Here is a 17,443-nt window from a genome sequence, read left to right as displayed (position 1 = left end):
GCTTAGAAATTCTCGGTTTCAAAACATTTTCATGAAGAGTAGAGAAAATCAACCCATGATCCTTACAGTGCTTTTGGTTTGGACAGGTAGTTGACTGAGGAAACACCTCTGGTTCATGGAGGATCGGTTTTGGCTCAGGTCGTTCCCTTCTTGGGCATGAATCTCCTTTAGAAATCTTGTACTCGCGGATAGATGGGCTGGAGAACCTCCGGTTTGAAAAATTCATATCTCCTTCATCCGAAAAGCTTTTCAAGTGATTCCAAGCCTCAGAGAATCCTTGGTGAGTTAGCCTTCCAGGAAAATTGGTTTCATGACAAAAGACCTTCTGAAAGTCGAGATACCCTTCGTGGACTGAACCTCTGTCGCTGGCATCTCCAAGGTAGCCGGTTTGGACAACAATGCTTCTCCAAAACTCAGGCTGTTGGGCACGATCAATGCTTTCATTCAGAGGCTGAACCTGTCTTTCCTGGATACTCAAAACAAACACTAAAAGACCAGGATCATATGTGCAAGAGAGATACTTGTTCAAATCAAAAATCAAGATATCTTTTCCAAGAACAAGTAGCACACATTTCAGCCTTTCAAGATGCTCATCAAAATAGATGTTACAGACCAGAATTTTCTCAAGACATGCAAATATATTAGACATTTTCAGAAAGTGCATATCCTGCTCAACATCTGAACACACAAGCTTAAGTTCAGATTGAGAAACATTTATCAAAGACTTAAGAGACTTATCAAAGAATGTGTTGTAAACCAAAATATCATCAAGGCTCAAAACAACACATTGATCACGAGATGATCTCAAAAGATGCCAAGTTTTATCAGTTTCAAAACACACAAGATCAGGCTGCAAAACATAATCACAAGAATCAAGATCACAAAAATCATTTTCAGTTCTAAGTGATTCATGTTCCAGCAACTTCTTAACCAAAATTCCGTCCAAGGCACAAGAGGATGCAAATAAATTATCAGTGATCAGTGCATGAATATAAGAACTCAGATCAAAGTCATTTCCTTTGAAAACAAACGAATCAAAAGAGTTTCTAGCACAGAAATCGGTTTGTTGCAAACTATGATCAAATGACTTTTCAAGAGAATGAAAACCTTTGTTGTGTTCCAAGAACTGATCAAAGCTCAAAATAATTCCAGAATTGATGCCATTGACATTTTGAAAACATTGTTGATCAAGAAGTTCATCAGGTTTAAAATTTTCAAAAGAATTAATTATGTTTTCAAAAACAGATTTTGAAACACAAAATTCTTTCATCTTTTCAAGACCAAAACGAGTCACATCATGAGAACTGATCTTGACAAACATTTCAGGCAGAGAATTAAGCAAATCAGAGTTCTCACAGTGCTTTTGAAGATCAGGAGACAAAGGGGGAGGAGATGTGCCGGGATCAAAGCATAGATGACTCTCCATAGCTATGGATGTGATGCTTGTTGCTTCCTCATCAAAGACTGGACCAGGTTCGTCCTCCTCATCAAAGATAGGACCTAGATCATCATCCAAAGGTGTCCTAGTGCCAGGAAGTCGTCCATGATGTGGATGGTTGAATGGCTCTTCCTCAAAAACCTGTGGAGACAAAACAAGACTACTCGGAAGCTCCGGTTGCAAAACAGTTAGTTCTACATTAGCTTGCTCATTCTCAAACACAAACTCAGGTTCAAGAGAAGGAAGATCACATTTATCCTCACAAGTGATCAAGCTTTCAATTAGCTCTTCATCAGATTCATCATAAATGGGTAAAGAATCTGAAAAATCTTTAAGCTTTTCAAAATGGTTTTCAGATTCACCTTGAGTTTTCTTACTGATGAACAAGGATGGCTCAGCTACAGGGCACGTGTGGATGTGCTCTCCTTATGGACCTGGTGATGTCCTTGAGGGCTTTCATCATTCCCTTCTCAAAGTTATCACAGAACTCTTGGACATCAAACTGGAGCAATCGCCTCCTTGGATCAGCCACATCTCTAGATGGTCTAGAATGCTCTTTACATCTTTGGTTTGGCTTTTCCTGCACACTAACAAACTCATCAAAAGTATTCAAAGGAGATTTAAATGGAGTTTGAGAGACAGAATGTCGTGGGGGCTTCTCCTTGCTACTTCTCCGGTGAAGACCAAACATTGTAACCTGAAAATCTCAACACAAAAGTTAGTAGATAAAATTCCTCACTCTCTCAAGTGTTTAATCTCACCCACTCAAGTGTTTTCTCTCAGATTTATGGTGATCACACAGTTTCTTCTCAAGGTTCTAAGAAAACAGATCAAAGAATCCCAATGGGCAAATCCAAGCAAGATCAAAGGTTTAAGATAGAAAGATAAGAGATTTCAAAGGGGAACCCGCCTTAACCACCTCAAAGGCCGGATTTCTCTTCGGCCAGCAGGCTTTCTCTTCCACCACCACACCACAAACAACAAACTTTGAAACTTTCTTCTTTTTTTTTTATATAATCTTTTTTTTTTTTTTTTACTGCATAAACTTAGATCTTTTTTTTTATGGGGGTAATGAGGGGCCCGGGTTCAAGATAGATAGATGAAAAAGTGTTTAGAAGAAATGGAGAGATGAGAAAGATGGATAGAAAAAGAGTTACCGGAAGAGTGGCTCTGATACCACTTGATAGAACCAAAATCGGGATCACTCTTTCGGTAAGGTTGATATGGACTCTGATCCGGAAGGATAGAGAACTGGTGGGATGAACGGTGACACAACGGGTTGCGGAAGGCCCGATGATACTACCAGACTTCAATTGTTGCCGGATGTGACGCACCGGTCCAACAAAGGAAGGATCGAGACTTGGAGATAACCTCACCAAGAAACTAGAAATGTTCTAAACAAAGAACAATGAGAGAAAACTCAAAAGAGAAATAAGAAAATCGATGTGTATTTTTATTCATGAGATCTCACATATTTATAAGGTTTGTGAGTCAAAGAAACATAAAGACATTTGTGGGAAAAGACGACATAGAAAATATAAATGAATGAAAACAAGACATAGATTTCCGAATTTTGACTAAGACTGGTCAAGGTGCGGATCCTCATGTTGACTGGTCCAGATTCATAAAGATGTCCAGATTCATTCAGATGTGTCCAAGTTCATGCTGTAATGATCAGGTCGTGCACACCATGCTGGGAAAGATATGGACACACGCGGAACGATCCACACATGCCTGAATTCGCGAGAACTAAACATCACCTGAGTTGTACATGGCATAACTCCCTCATCTGAACTCCGTTTGATCTGATTCTTCTTTGAGGAGTTCCATAATTGAGTTGAGCATATTCTCCAAGTGGTTTCACTCGAAGAAACATCATGGTTTAGAAGATATGCTTCGAACAATGAACGTATGTCTGTGTTGCTTCTCGGGTGGTTTGATGGTCGAACCAGCTCGGAAGATCGAACCAACTTGCTCAGCTCGTCCATGATAGTGTCAGTCCAACTCACTTGAGTATTCAGCTCATCGAAGATTGCATAGATGATAAGGGAATTGGCATAATCTGATGAGAAAACCTCGACTAGGTCTAGCTGGTCGACAAGGTCACCATCTTGGGCCGTGTCCATGAACCAAGCAGGAACGTGCTGGATTTTGGATGCATCAGCCGGGGCCTAGAACTTATGCACGGAAGCTTGTCGCCCGACGACCCGAGCCAGCACGGGGCTAGCCGCCCTGCGGCCATGGCCAGCACGGGCGCTAGCCACCGGCGGCCACGGCCAGCACGGGGGCTAGCCGCCCGGCGGCCACGGCCAGCACGGACGCTAGCCGCCGGCAGCCACGGTCAGCACGGGGCTAGCCGCCCGCGGCCACGGCCAGCACGGGCGCTAGCCGCCGCCGGCCACGGCCAGTACGGGGGCTATCCGCCCGGCGGCCACGGCCAGCACGGGCGCTAGCCGCCGGCGGCCACGGCCAGCATGGGCGCTAGCCGCCGGCGGCCATGGCCAGCATGGGCGCTAGCCACCCGGCGGCCACGGCCAGCACGGGCGCTAGCCGCCCGACACCTGCATCTCGGCGAGGGCTTCGATTTGATATCTTTCTCGTTTTCTGGGTCCTCACGGTTTGAGAGAACAGGCTCTTTGAAGTTTAAAGGCGGATTCCTTGTCGTTCGGCCTGTCCAAACTTAGATTACTTCTCGTTTCTTCCGTATACTTTCGTATGGTCGTGTCATATCAGCTACGGACCTAATGTCTCTCGGTTCTTCTTGATTGTATTATCGAAGTTTTACGACTAAATCTGAGTTGGTTTTCTCGTAAAGTTTATCGTGTAAAACAAGAACGATCGACTTTAACATAGGTTTTTTAAGCTATACAACTTGTTTTGCTTTCGACGCTTGTTTTATAGAAAGTCCGCGCACGATAAATATTTTTAGCCGTTTATTTCGAGATAACCGTTTTTGACCCCAACAATTCCCCTCTACTAACCTCATTTCTTAACATAAAATAAAGTGCAGGCTTTACCTTGGGAGTATCGATCAAAGAACACATGGATTCAACTCAAACAAGTATCTGAACACACAGGTAGTCTTCTCTGATCCCTTTCTCCCATCTTCTCTCTTCACTGAATCTCTTATTAGTTTCAATTTCAACAGATTTCGATGCCACATAGATCATCTAGTCCATCTCATTGACATTTGCATTGTAACTCATACATTCTTGACAAAGTGTAGCGAATAATGGGGTCGCAGGTAATTTACCTATCCCTCGTTTCCACAATGTGTGATCATCCTTGAGATTTAGAATACTGGGGTCGCAGGAGACACTCCTACCCCTCTGCTTCTCAAGAAGTCATTTCAATCTTTTCTTTATAAACTTAGATCTTGAGATGCCGAAGAGAGCGAAGGAAGGGAACCAGAAACACACAGACTTTTTACCTTCCAGACTTGTAAGAGGATTCCGATCCAGTGATATCCAAGCCCCAAGACAAGCAAATAAGTCAGTATTAGTGTTGGAGGTCAGCTTTGGTTCCTTCAAACAATCTTAGCTAGTGAATATAGATAGCAAGTTGATCCACTTTAGCATCTTTAGTACTATCTGCAATCAGTAATCTAGAATGGTGCTAAAGAGTGGTCAGACAATCAAATAATAATCCATATCAATGTTCCTATTAATACTTATGCGAAAAATAATTTTGAAAAACATATTAATAAAAACTAAAATAAAAACACATATTAGTAAACTCCCCCTCAGACTTAAATTACACTGTCCCAGTGTAACATCCGGTGGTGAGGTAAATAAATAAAACATAATAAATATAACAAGTTAGAATGAATAAACCTGATCGACAAGATGTCGATCAATTCGTAGTGGTCTACGTCGATCGTTAGTAATGGTCGTGTGGTGTCGAGCGATATGAATGGTGAATGTCGGTCGATGGAATTATCATTCTACTTGGATCTTAAAAACTGCAAAATAAAATCGAAAAAAATAAAAGCAAAAAGAAAATAAAATAGAATAAAGAAAAAGAAAACCTAATAGTGGGTTGCCTCCCACTCAGCGCTTGGCTAAAGTCATTTAGCTTGACTGTGGTAGGTGAGTGACTCATGGGGTGCAGAAACTGCTGATTGCCGGACAGCAATCATCAATCTTGTGTCTCCTACTGTTGAACCATGTGGCGACGAAGCTTCTTGTGGCATCGTCTGCTCGTAGTTGCTTCTTATCTATCTGGAGGACTGTATCTTGAAGTTTCCTCACAGAATTCTCGATGTATTCGATTTTGTCAACTTCCTTGTCAATGGTCTGGTAGGTGTGTACAGACAATAACCTTAGCTCACTCTGTAATGCATCGATCCTGTCCATAATAAACCGATCTCGGTCTGCTAAAGACTCAGTGTCGATCAATGCTACGAGATGCGCGTCGGTCACTTCGCTGACGGGTCTGTCGGTCGACGCAGAATCCCTTGTGTCGAACGATTGTGAACACTGTCCTTGGTACTGCAGAGCACGTATATTGCCCTTCATGTGGAGAGTAGATCTGCAGAGGCTGTTAACCCTTTCGTTAACAGTGTAGTCAATGGTATCACAGGTCCCGTTGAGTCTTCTTTCCATAGCATCCAAAGCCTCATACAGCTCAAGTTTAAGTTCATCAACTGCTGCTGTAGTGTCTGGTCCTCTTGCTGGTGGTGGCTCGGTGTCGATCGACGTTGGTCGAGGCCTGTCGATCGATGCTTCGTAGCTGTCACGGAGATCAATATAAGCCTGAATAATGCTCATGTCTCTTTCTAACTTTTCCAGCTGCCGTGACATTGTGTGTTGGCATCGCAGGATAGGGGAACTGAAGAGTTCATGTTTTCTTACATACGCTTTCATCCTATCTTCCAGTTCTGCGAACCTTTTGTCGATCGATGATGAATTATATGTGTCGATCGATGAAAAAGTGGCAAGCTTAGCTTTGTCATTCTGGCGAATTGTGTCCAACTCTTTCTCTAGAAGATCGATCCTCTTGCTTAACCATTCGACATTGTTGTTGAGAGGGCTGTAGACGTCTCCAATCCGTGTATTGATGTAAGCAATCTCCCATTCATCTTTCTTAGGCGATGAACATTCCGGTCGGTCCATGGATGTAGTCTTGCCGATTCCATCGATGTTACAGGTACACTGTCGGTCGATACTGGTGGCGTAGCCTCTTTCTCAAGCGTGGTTAATATGTTTCCAAGCTCCACTCTTATCTCAGCCATATTATTCCGGAAGTCTTTGTAACTGACATCCAAAGGCTGGAAAGTGTCTTCCACCAATGTGCGCATGTTTGCCTCAAGGTGCGCCTGAGCTCTCCATACATCAGTCACCATATCGTCCACCTCCTCTCTACTGTAGGGCACTGGTGGTGGTGTGTATGCATGGGAAGGGCGTGTGTGTATTGGAAGTTGTAAGCAACCTTTGTGAAAAAGGGATGCTCTATCCAAAAGTCTCTTTACTTGCTCCTTGGTAACATGGATGATTTCACCATCAACTCCTCTAGCATAGCCAAACTCATCTCTGTAGACACCATAATCATCCTTAGCCTCCCACTTGAATCTCCTGGATCCATCGGTAGTGAAGGCACGTCGTCCAAACTCCAGTCGTCTGTCGGGCGATCGGACTCTCGGTCTGTCGATCGATCCTGGATATCCGCCGTCGATCGATGGTGTTGAAACGATGTCGATCGATTGTGAATGTCGAGGTGGACCGACGTGTTAAGGAATTGGATCCTCCCTTGTGTTGGTGTTGTGGTTGTCCTGGACATGTTGTAGGATGTTTGGATGGCTACGTTGCTGTGTGAACAGGTTTTCTGGTCCATTGGCAACTTGGAGGATGTCTGCTATGTCTTCTCTGGTTATGTGCAGAACTCTTCCATCCATAGCTCTTGCATAGCCATCTGTGTCCCTGAAAATTCCAAATTCATCAGGTGTTAGTGAAACATTCCTGATATCATAAGGTTCATGAGATCTCGGTTGAGCTCTGTTGAAGGTGTCGATCGATGGGTGTGTGGTGGTGGCGATCGATGGTGCACGTCTAGCTGCACTGTTCGATCGATTGAACATGTTGTTGCAGTCTTCCATTGATGAATCTCTGAATGCTGGAAGCTGCTGGGTAGAAGGTGAAAAGTTTTGAATTTTCGTGGCTTGGGTCGTCAACCTTTTATACCCATGTGTTGCCCTAATCGATGACATTCTGATTTTGTCCTTTAAGTCGTCCGGGTTAATATCGATCGATATTATACTGGCAATGTCGATCGATGGACGATGTCGTTTTGTTGGATGAAGTAGATAATCGATCGATGGTGGGCGTTTGTTGTCGATCGATTGTGGTGCAAATCTGTCATTCTCCAAGTAGATTTCCCAAGCTCTCTCTTCCCAATAGTCTTCATCATATTCTTCACTGTGGTCTCCATTGTGGAAAGAGGTGGCTGTGTCTACTGTAAAACTCTCATGAAATCCGCTATCTGCCCAACTCCTTATTGAGTAATCATCTTGCTTTCGGTTGGGTGGGATGGCGAAATTCGGGTAGCAATGATCTGGTAGATCGAGTTCATCATCCGGTGGGTCTCTGTCGATCGATGATCCATAGTTGTTGTCGATCTCCTCTGACTTGAATGTGTCGATCGATGACGTCAAAGTACTGTCGATCGATCCCGAGTACTCTGTCTCGTACTCAACTTCACAATGACAAACTGCGATGATACCAGTATCATCTTCCTTTACCACTAATTTGGCTGGTGGTTTGTCAAGCTTGACAGGGTCGTAGTGGATATCTGGATCTATCATAGTCAAGCACATCCTGTTGGTCTTCATGTCACATATGGCTCCTACTGTAGCCATAAATGCTCTTCCAAGTAAGAGGGAAGAGTTCCAATTTAACTTAATGTCTAGGACATGAAAATCCACAGGGACGATAGCATCACCAATGTGTACCTCTAGGTCTTTGATGAAGCCCAGATGGTCTGCCATGACCTTTGGTAAAATGCTGACTGATGAACCAGTGTCACATAGTGCGTGAGGAAATTCAATACCTTGTACCACACAGGGTATTGCAAACTTCCCAGGATCACTCTTCTTTAGCAAAGTAATCCTTTTCCTCATCTCTTCTCTGACGTTGTCAAACCTTGTCCTAATGTCAGTTTCAGTCTCCCTTGTTTCTCTGAAGAACATCCACAATCTCTTTGTGAAATAAACCTCCTCAAAAGGTTTCTCTGGTGGGATTTCGATAACTCTCTTAGTGAAACCATCAATCTCCTTTTCATTAGCTTCCCTCTTAAGGTTCTTAGGAATCTTCTCCTTCCGACTCCTTAACCTTCTTCCTTCAGTTACTTCTGATGTAGGTGTAGTGTCTGAAGGGTTACTAGTTATTTCGGTAGGGATAGCTTGTGGTTTCGGTGTGGGTCTGAGTGCATTGATTCGGTTGCTGTCTATCGATGGTAGTTGCACTCGGTATATGAGAGGTGCGTGTCGATCGATAGGTGGAGAATAAGATCGATCGATACGGTTCTCTTCGTTGTGTCGATCGATGAGTGGCTCGTCTCGTCGGTCGATATCTTCGTAGTTGTGGGTGGGTGGGTATGGATGAGAAGCTGTGAACTGAACATGTGTCAAAATCCTAACCGCGTTGCAGTCTGCAAGCGTGTCCGGATAAGACATCGTCGATGTCGATCGATGTGGACTAGTTGGTGTCGATCGACACCATTGTGATCCACCGAGACTTAGCGAACTTTCTACTTCAAAGTCTCCTTCTTGTAGCTTCTCATGTTTCACCACTTGCCAGAAATCATCATCTATGATAGCATTGACGTGGTGTCTCCTATTTCTTCCCCTACTTCCTTAGAAGTTCCAATCCTTCTGATAGAGTCTTCAGTTTGGACAATATGTGTCTCAAGTTTCTTAACTTGAGTGCAGATGGTATCTATCCTCGTGGTCAGATTGTTAAAGACATAATCAATCTTCCCATTGAAGTCTACTGTAAGCTTCTGCTGACCTTCCAGAACTTTATAAATTATGGCATCAAACTTACTCTCTTGGGTGGGTGGTGGTGGGTTTTGGTAAGCTGAGTTGCCGTAGTTCCTTGTGTTGGTGAAGGGTTTCTGATACTGTGAACTCTGGTTGTAGTTACTCTTCTGACCACTGCCAAAAAAGTTTCTGTTTCCACTCTGGTTTCCATATCTTTGAAATCCAGTACCTCCAATGTAGTTCACATCTTCCTCTGTATCATCCTCTCTAGCCTCTCCTTCTTCAGCTGAGCAGACTGGTTGTCCCAGAAAAGCATGTAAAGCATCTATCTTGGTTCTGACTTCATTCATCTGGTCTTCACCTATGGCTGCAACCGATTTCTTCTTGTCAGAGTCAGTGTTCTTGGTGCTGCTGCTGTTGGCTAGGTTCTCAATAAGTCTCACAGCCTCTCTTGGATTCCTAGTGTTGAAGTTCCCCTCACTAGCAGTATCAAGAGCCATCTGATACCTTAAGGCGATACCTCTGTAAAAAGTGCTTAACAGCTGCACTTCATTGAATCCATGGTGTGGACAGTCTCGCTGGAAGAACTTGAATCTTATCCACGCGTCTTTAAAAGTCTCACTAGGCTTTTGCGCGAAAGTGGCTATTTTGCTCCTTAAGTCTTCAGCGCGTGCCTCATCAAAGAAATTACGCAGGAAGGCGTTTTTGATGTCGGCCCAGGATGTCAGTGATCCTGTAGGTAGCTGCTTGAGCCAGTGCGAAGCTTCTCCAATCAGTGAGTATTTGAAGAGCTTGCAGAGTAGGTAGTCCTCGGGGACTCCATCCATACGAATAGCAGCGATAAGATCCTCGAACCTCTCCAGATGGTCCATAGGATGCTCGTGTGATTGCCCAGAATAAGGTATCTGAGACACGAGAGAGTAGTACTGAGGCTTGAGCTCGAAGTTCGGCTTCTGAATCTCTGGAAGTCGAATAGCTGATCTGTTGGTGTAGTACTCGTCTGGACGGTTATAGTCTGCCAACGATCGTGTTTGAGCTTCTCCTGTAGCCTCAGCTTCAGTTTCAGGGATTATGTTTCCCTGTGCATCTAGTTTCTGACCTGTTGCATTACGCAGATGACCATCTTGGTCATACAGGTTTCCATTCTCGCCCTGCGTGAGAATGACAATCGCGACCATGCTTCGCGGAGTAGTGTCGATCGGTATACGGTTAGAAGTATCGATCGATGTAGATCGGTGAACGGTATCGGTCGACGGTGCTGTCGGAGTGTCGGTCGACTGTTGAACGTGAGTATCAGTCGACGGTAATGCGGTTCTATCGATCGATGCGGAGCGTAGGTCTTTGCGGATTGAGCGTTCCAAGTGTGCAGGATCCTCTGAGAATAATAGTTGATTTCCTTGTTGCTTCTGGTACTGCTGGGCATGTACCTGAAAAGACAAGAAAGAAAAAATTAAATAAGAAAGGGGGTAAAAGAAAAACCTAAGATTAATAAGATTAAATCTAATGGCGATCAAAGCTCCCCGGCAACGGCGCCAAATTTGATAGTGCTCAAATTACCCAGTAGAGCTTACTCTCTCAAATAAGAGGTACAGCTGTAGTACTTAGGGATCGAATCACGAGGAGCTAGGGAACCAATTAAATAAAATCTACTAATCAATCCTAGGCAAGGTTGGTTTATATGATAGAAATAAAAATAACAAATCCTAAAATGAGCAAGGCAGTTGCTCCAACTAACAATATGAAGGGTTGTTTAAATGGGATAAAGAGTGCTAGACATAGGGTTTCTATTCAGGGATGGAGATTATAATCTCTATAAATGCTTTAATAAGTTGCTTGCATGATACTATAGATCTCAGCCGCTTAACATATGTGAACGAATCACTGGTTAAAATATCTAGATCTCTGGCCACACCTTTCGCATGATGACACAGAAAAAGAGTCGGTCGATATCTTTTTGAGATATCGAGCGATACACCTTTCGCGGCGCCGATCGATTTACCAGTAGGGTATCGATCGACGGCTTCTAGATCTGCCTAGGCGCGAACTGAATATGACCGCGAGGTCTCAAGGAGGAACTGTCGTTCTTCTCAACGGGAAACAGGCATCGCTCAAATGGATAATTCAAGATAATCTAAGATCCTAGTGATCTATGTTCTAGTTAGTTACTCTAAAACAAGCATAGGGTACAATCCATTTGATGAGTATCACAACTTAGCAATTATAGCTTGGGGCTAATCCCACAAACCTATTTAAACCCTAGATCTAACAAGTAGACTACTCAGACATAGCTAAACAATTCATAACAATATATAGATGAAAGAATTGCATAGATAGAATAAAGTAGAAATACAAAAAGAGATGAGAAATCTCTCCAATCTCTCTCAAACAAATAAAACTCTAGTCTCTCTCTCACACTCTCTGTTTTGGTTGTGAAAAGCTTCAAGCTTCAAAGGGTTTCAAAACTTGCCGTCAAAAAGACTTTGCAGGAGTATTTAAGCATTTCCATTAGGTTAAAAACTCGTCAGGGGCAATCTCGTAATTTGATGAAGTCTTGGTGAAGTAGTCGGCTAAACCATTTCGTCCTCGATATCGATCGACAACACTGAATGTGTATCGATCGATTATAATCTTCTAGTACGCGGATCTTCTCAGCTGCATCGATCGACAACTCAGGATGAGTATCGATCGATTGTAATCGCAATGTTGACTTCCGACTTAGTCTTGAATGGTCAACTCGGGTGTATCATCTCTTGTACTCCAAAATGCTCCAAAAACATCACTTTGTCACGAAATGCTCTTGAACCTGAAAACATACCTAACAGGCTAGAAAACAGATTAAATATATAATAAAATACTAGTATACTATGGTTAAAAACGGGTAAAATCCATGGTATATCAGGAGTCCTCTGGTCACACCGCACAACTCCGAGACGAGGAACGGGAGAAACACCCTTCGCCCTCGTATACGGCACCGAATGCATGATTCCCGCGGAAGTCAAATTTCCTGGGATACGCAGACGACTTCTCCCGGAACGGGAAGAAATAAACAATGCCATGCTATTGGATAATCTCGAACTCGTCAATGAGCAACGAGACCGGGCCCTGACCCGAATCCAGAACTATCAACATGCAGCCGCAAAATACTATAACTCCAACGTCCAAAATCGCCGATTTCACGTAGGAGACTTAGTTTTGCGCAAAGTCTTCCTGAACACTGCTGAGCGGAACGCATGGAAGTTAGGAGCCAACTGGGAGGGACCATACAAGATTATAAAAGTCGTCCGGCCCGGTTCCTACGAAATTGAAAACATGCATGGTGTGAAAATCCCGAGAACTTGGAACATCATGCATCTCAAAAAATATTATCACTAAAACATCGCAATTAAAGAACTACGAGATGGCTTGATCCCCGAAAAGGGGTACGTAGGCAACTCGCTAACCGGCGGGTTCAGCCATCCCCCCGATTAAAAAGGGGGGGGGGAGCGGGGTGCGTATATTCGTATACTCCCACAATTTTCCAAACTTTACGGAAAATCCGAATTTTCGAAACTCTTTACAAAAAAAGACTCTGAATTTTCGAAACTCTTCACAAACAAACAACGGATCCAGCATCCACCAAAAACGATTATCACATCTAGAAATTATCACTTAAAAACAATTCGCGATCAAAACTACACTATTCAAAAGCCCGTAACTCTTTTATGGCATAAGAAAAATCCATTCATCTCACTGCGAGACGTCGCTTCGTGCCTGAATAAATTTTTCTTCGTAAAAATTTTAAAAACGCCTACATAACTGCATCATGTCTTTGTTGCTGATCACAACAAACGAACTCTAACGTCCTAAACAGACAAGCCACCTAAGGGTAGGCTCTCTTACATCCGACCAGGATACCATAGCGCGCTATAAAAGAAAATTGAAATTTCGTCTGAGCGCTTCGTAAAGGAAGTAGCTCCGACTCGTATCCAGACAAATCATAATAAGCCGATAACACTTCGCGGATTTTAAAACGGTACGAGTCAGGTTAAAATCGCAAAACAGGCAAAATGAAAGCCGATTTGTCATCGCAAAGCCTCAGTCCGAAAGTAAACCTAGGTCTGGCCTAAACCCAGCCTTGCTGGTACTTAACATCTCATAGGCATAGTATCGACACCCGATACGAGATCCCAAAATTTGTATCTTCACTAAAGTCTGTCCGTTTTACGAACCTTCACATAAATTCATAAACTAGGGGAGATCTCGCTTTGTACACAGGACATATGCGGTGATCATCTGAGGGCAGGAATGAGACGACAACTCATACCCTATCTCTCAAACTTCGATATACGTAAGTTCTCATAAATACGCAAATCCAAATTTTCATTAATTAAAAACCGCAACGCGGTAGGGATTCAAAGCCACAAGTGGCCAGTCCCGAAAATAAAAAAACGGCCTTAAAAGGCCGGAACAAACACAAACTCATAAAACATTTGAACCAAAGACCACAAACTTAAACCTAGACCTCCCCTTCACCTGCCTCGCTCGGAGCCGCGTCATCGCCATCCTCTCCAGTCGCCGAACCGGGTTTCTCGGTGTCCTCCGCAGTTTGCTCTAGAACGCACTCGGATCGCAGATCGGACAGCAGAAGCTCGAAGTTCCTGTCCACGGATCCCAACTCGGACCTACGGGTCGATAGGCTATCCTCCTCGGACTGAAGAGACGCAGAAGGATCATCTCTAAGCGCACGAACTATCGCCATCCCACCATCAATGCTCGCCGAGATCAGATCCCTGCGGTAAGCAAGCTCTAAGGAGCCCAGGATTTCGGAAAAACCCGCCAAACGGGACTGGAACCCGGCGCGCAAAGCACTCATGGCATCCTCGGCGCTACGACGCATCAAGTCCTCCCTAGTCTCGATCTGGCGCTGAAGCCGACGAACCTCCGAAGCCTTTGCCTTCCTGGTTTTCTTCTCCTTGATCAAAGCACTCGCAGTTTTCCCAAGATCTCTCTCGAGCTCGCCGACCTGCCCCTCAAGCCTAGACACCTTAGCAGTGCAGGAATCCGTCAGCGCCGTCATCGTGCCCTGGATTTCGGATATTTGGCCCTGCGCTTCTCCGAGCTCCCTGGCAAGACGAGCGGCCTCGGTACTGCAATCTTCGATCATCCCGTCAATCAGAGATATGAACTACGGAGGGAAAATTCTTGTTAATAAGCATAGAATCAAAACGGAAGGATAAGTTAAAATCTGAACAACATACCTTCCCACGGAGAACAGGTGCAATGCGCAATCCCTCCGGCAGCGAAGGACCTCCCTCGGCAGGTGCCACACACTTCCTCTTCTGAACGATCTCCCTCTTGGCTGGAGGAATGGGCTCAACAGCTTCTTCCTTGTCTTCAACGATGACCGGAACGGACAACGAACCCGAAGCCTGGGGCGGAACTTCGAGAGATTGCATCTCAGAACGCTATCCGACCTCAGGAAGGAGTGAGACCTCGGAACCGGAAGCTGGGGCGTCCGTTGCAGCAGGAGAGGATGTTTTCTCTTCGGCGGCATGGATGATTTCCTTCTCAGCCTTACGACGAGCCATCCTCTCGCGGAATGAAAGGAAGCCAGCGACACAAGAAGGCTCAGGCGCAGTATCTATAAAACTTGCAAAAGTATCTTCAAAACTTGAAAATAGTTATAGATCTGTTAAATAGATTTTAAGCTAGAATATTAGCAAATCAAAAACATAGAGTTTGAATTTATAAAGGGAAATTGCCAATTATACCACTTTTATGATAACACTTTTCAAAAATACACTAACCAACTTTACCATTAAATTTTTAAGAGTAGAAAGACTACTATACCCTTACATACACAACATATTATCTTCTCTTCCCCTCTCTAAATCACATCGTCGAAATCAAAACCCTCCACTCCCGTGTTTGTCGACTTCTCTCCGGTGACCAATTCCGACGATATCAAAGACGTTCCGGCGACGATATCGACGATGCTCCGGTGAACAATTACAAGATCGATGATGCTCCTGCTACTCTCCGGCGAAATCAACGACTCTCTTGCATAAATCTAATTACTCCGACAAAATCCGACGAGATCGACGATTTGCTCCGGTGAACACTTACAGGCTAATCGACAAAATCAGAGATAGATTTGTAAGTGTTTTTGAATTCCGACTTTAATTGAATCTATTTAATGCCCTAAATCGAATTGATGTATTTTGAAGTAGGTAGATGAAAATTATATGTTGCTGGTTTGCGTTCAGATTTTGAAGATCAAAGAGGTTGGTGAGCTGTTTGAAGAAGCAAGAAGGACTCTGAACAAGAAGTGGTTTGTGCTATCAAAGAATTACAGATTTATAAAGCTTCAAAAAGTTGCATAGTTGGCTTCTTAACACCATCTTTTCTATCATCTCATTTAGACGTCTCTTATACTTGAAGAGGTTAGTTGTACATCTAAGTGAGTTTGACTGCAATCCTTTTGATGTTGATCCCTATTTTTCTTATAATCAGGTTATAATGATTGAAGTGTGTTCTGTATGTGGAGAATGGAAGCTAATAAATGGAATTCATTGGGATTTCACAATCGATGTTGATAGAGGATGTTCTTTTAGTATGATTCATGAAGATATCAGCTACAATGATTTGATTGGGGTTGTTTTAGAAGATTTTGGGATCGATGACAACAAAAACAGTGTAAATCTTAGCTATCTCTCACCTTCCAAATTAAACTTTGGTACAAAAGAGCTTCTTCCAGTTTTTATTAGAAAATGATCGTCAAGTAACGTCATATATGAACAAACTTCAAGAGAATGCAGACATTCATCTATGTGTAACTATTAAGGTAACCACATGAAATTCTTTTGCTAGCGTTTTCTGTTTATAAGCGTTATCAGTTATTCTTCAAGGTAGTTTATAGTACTCATGAATATAGAGATTCACTATTACATTTATGTTTTGTTTCTTTTTATGTTTCAGAGAAAAGCACAAATATCGCCATTGATTATATCAAACATGATGCAGACACGGGATGAAATTTCCAGTACTCATGATTCACCTATTGCTGGAAGTAGTAACGCATTTGAGGTACTTTTCAAAAGTCTTACCTTAACGTTCGTAATCATAATGCCTTATATATTGTTTTAGACATTAGGATTTAATGGAGTACTACAAAGAGGTATTGTTACTAGTGAGCTAATTTTGTATTTCCAGCTATTTTTGGTTGTAATGTTGTTTTAAATAAAAAAATTATTTTATAATACTTTATAAAACTTAATAGATCCATGCTTACTTTTGCAAAGAGGAAAACACACACACCCCGACAGTGAATGCAACAACATTCATAGAGTTGACGAAGTCTCTGGTATAGAACATACTCTTATAAGAGATACTCCTATTTCTCCTTCTAGTGGTGTTATTGGCAATAAGGTACATATAAATTTATGTTGATGTGAATATATCAGTATCTTATAATGGGTTATAAATTATATTTTCTAACTGTTTTTCTAATTGTTTTTGTTTTATAGAGGATTGCACTCAATGGGACCTGATGTATATGGATCTGAAAAGTCAAAATTGTCATCTTTTTCTAGTAGACGTGGTAGAGAAAGCATGAGAGAGGATTCACATTCTCATTCGGAAATCTTGTCACCAATTTGTTTTGCAAATCAACGCGATGATGATAATGATTTGTTCTGCGGGAAGTTTTTCAAGGATAAAAAGGAAATGAGTACAAATTTGAAGCTGCATGCTGCTAGTCAAGGCTTTGAGTTCTCCACACAGTATTCAGACAAACAACGTTATATTCTTAAGTGTGTGAATGAAAAATGCAGTTGGGATTTTCGTGCGAAATCAGTTAAAGAATCTGAGAGTTTTGTTGTGCGCCATTATGTTTCTAAGCATACATGTGACACTTCTCTGAGACGTGTTAACCATCGGCAAGCTACTGCAAAAATGTTGGGAAGTATGATCAGCAATGGTTATAAAGGAGGAAAGATTGGGTTGAAGCCTAAACAGATCATAGACAAAGCTAGAGATGATCATGGTGTTGT

The sequence above is a fragment of the Raphanus sativus genome, chromosome 4 (genome assembly GCF_000801105.2).
Source record: "Raphanus sativus cultivar WK10039 chromosome 4, ASM80110v3, whole genome shotgun sequence".
Classification (NCBI taxonomy): domain Eukaryota; kingdom Viridiplantae; phylum Streptophyta; class Magnoliopsida; order Brassicales; family Brassicaceae; genus Raphanus; species Raphanus sativus.
Note: the sequence above shows the minus strand (reverse complement) of the source record.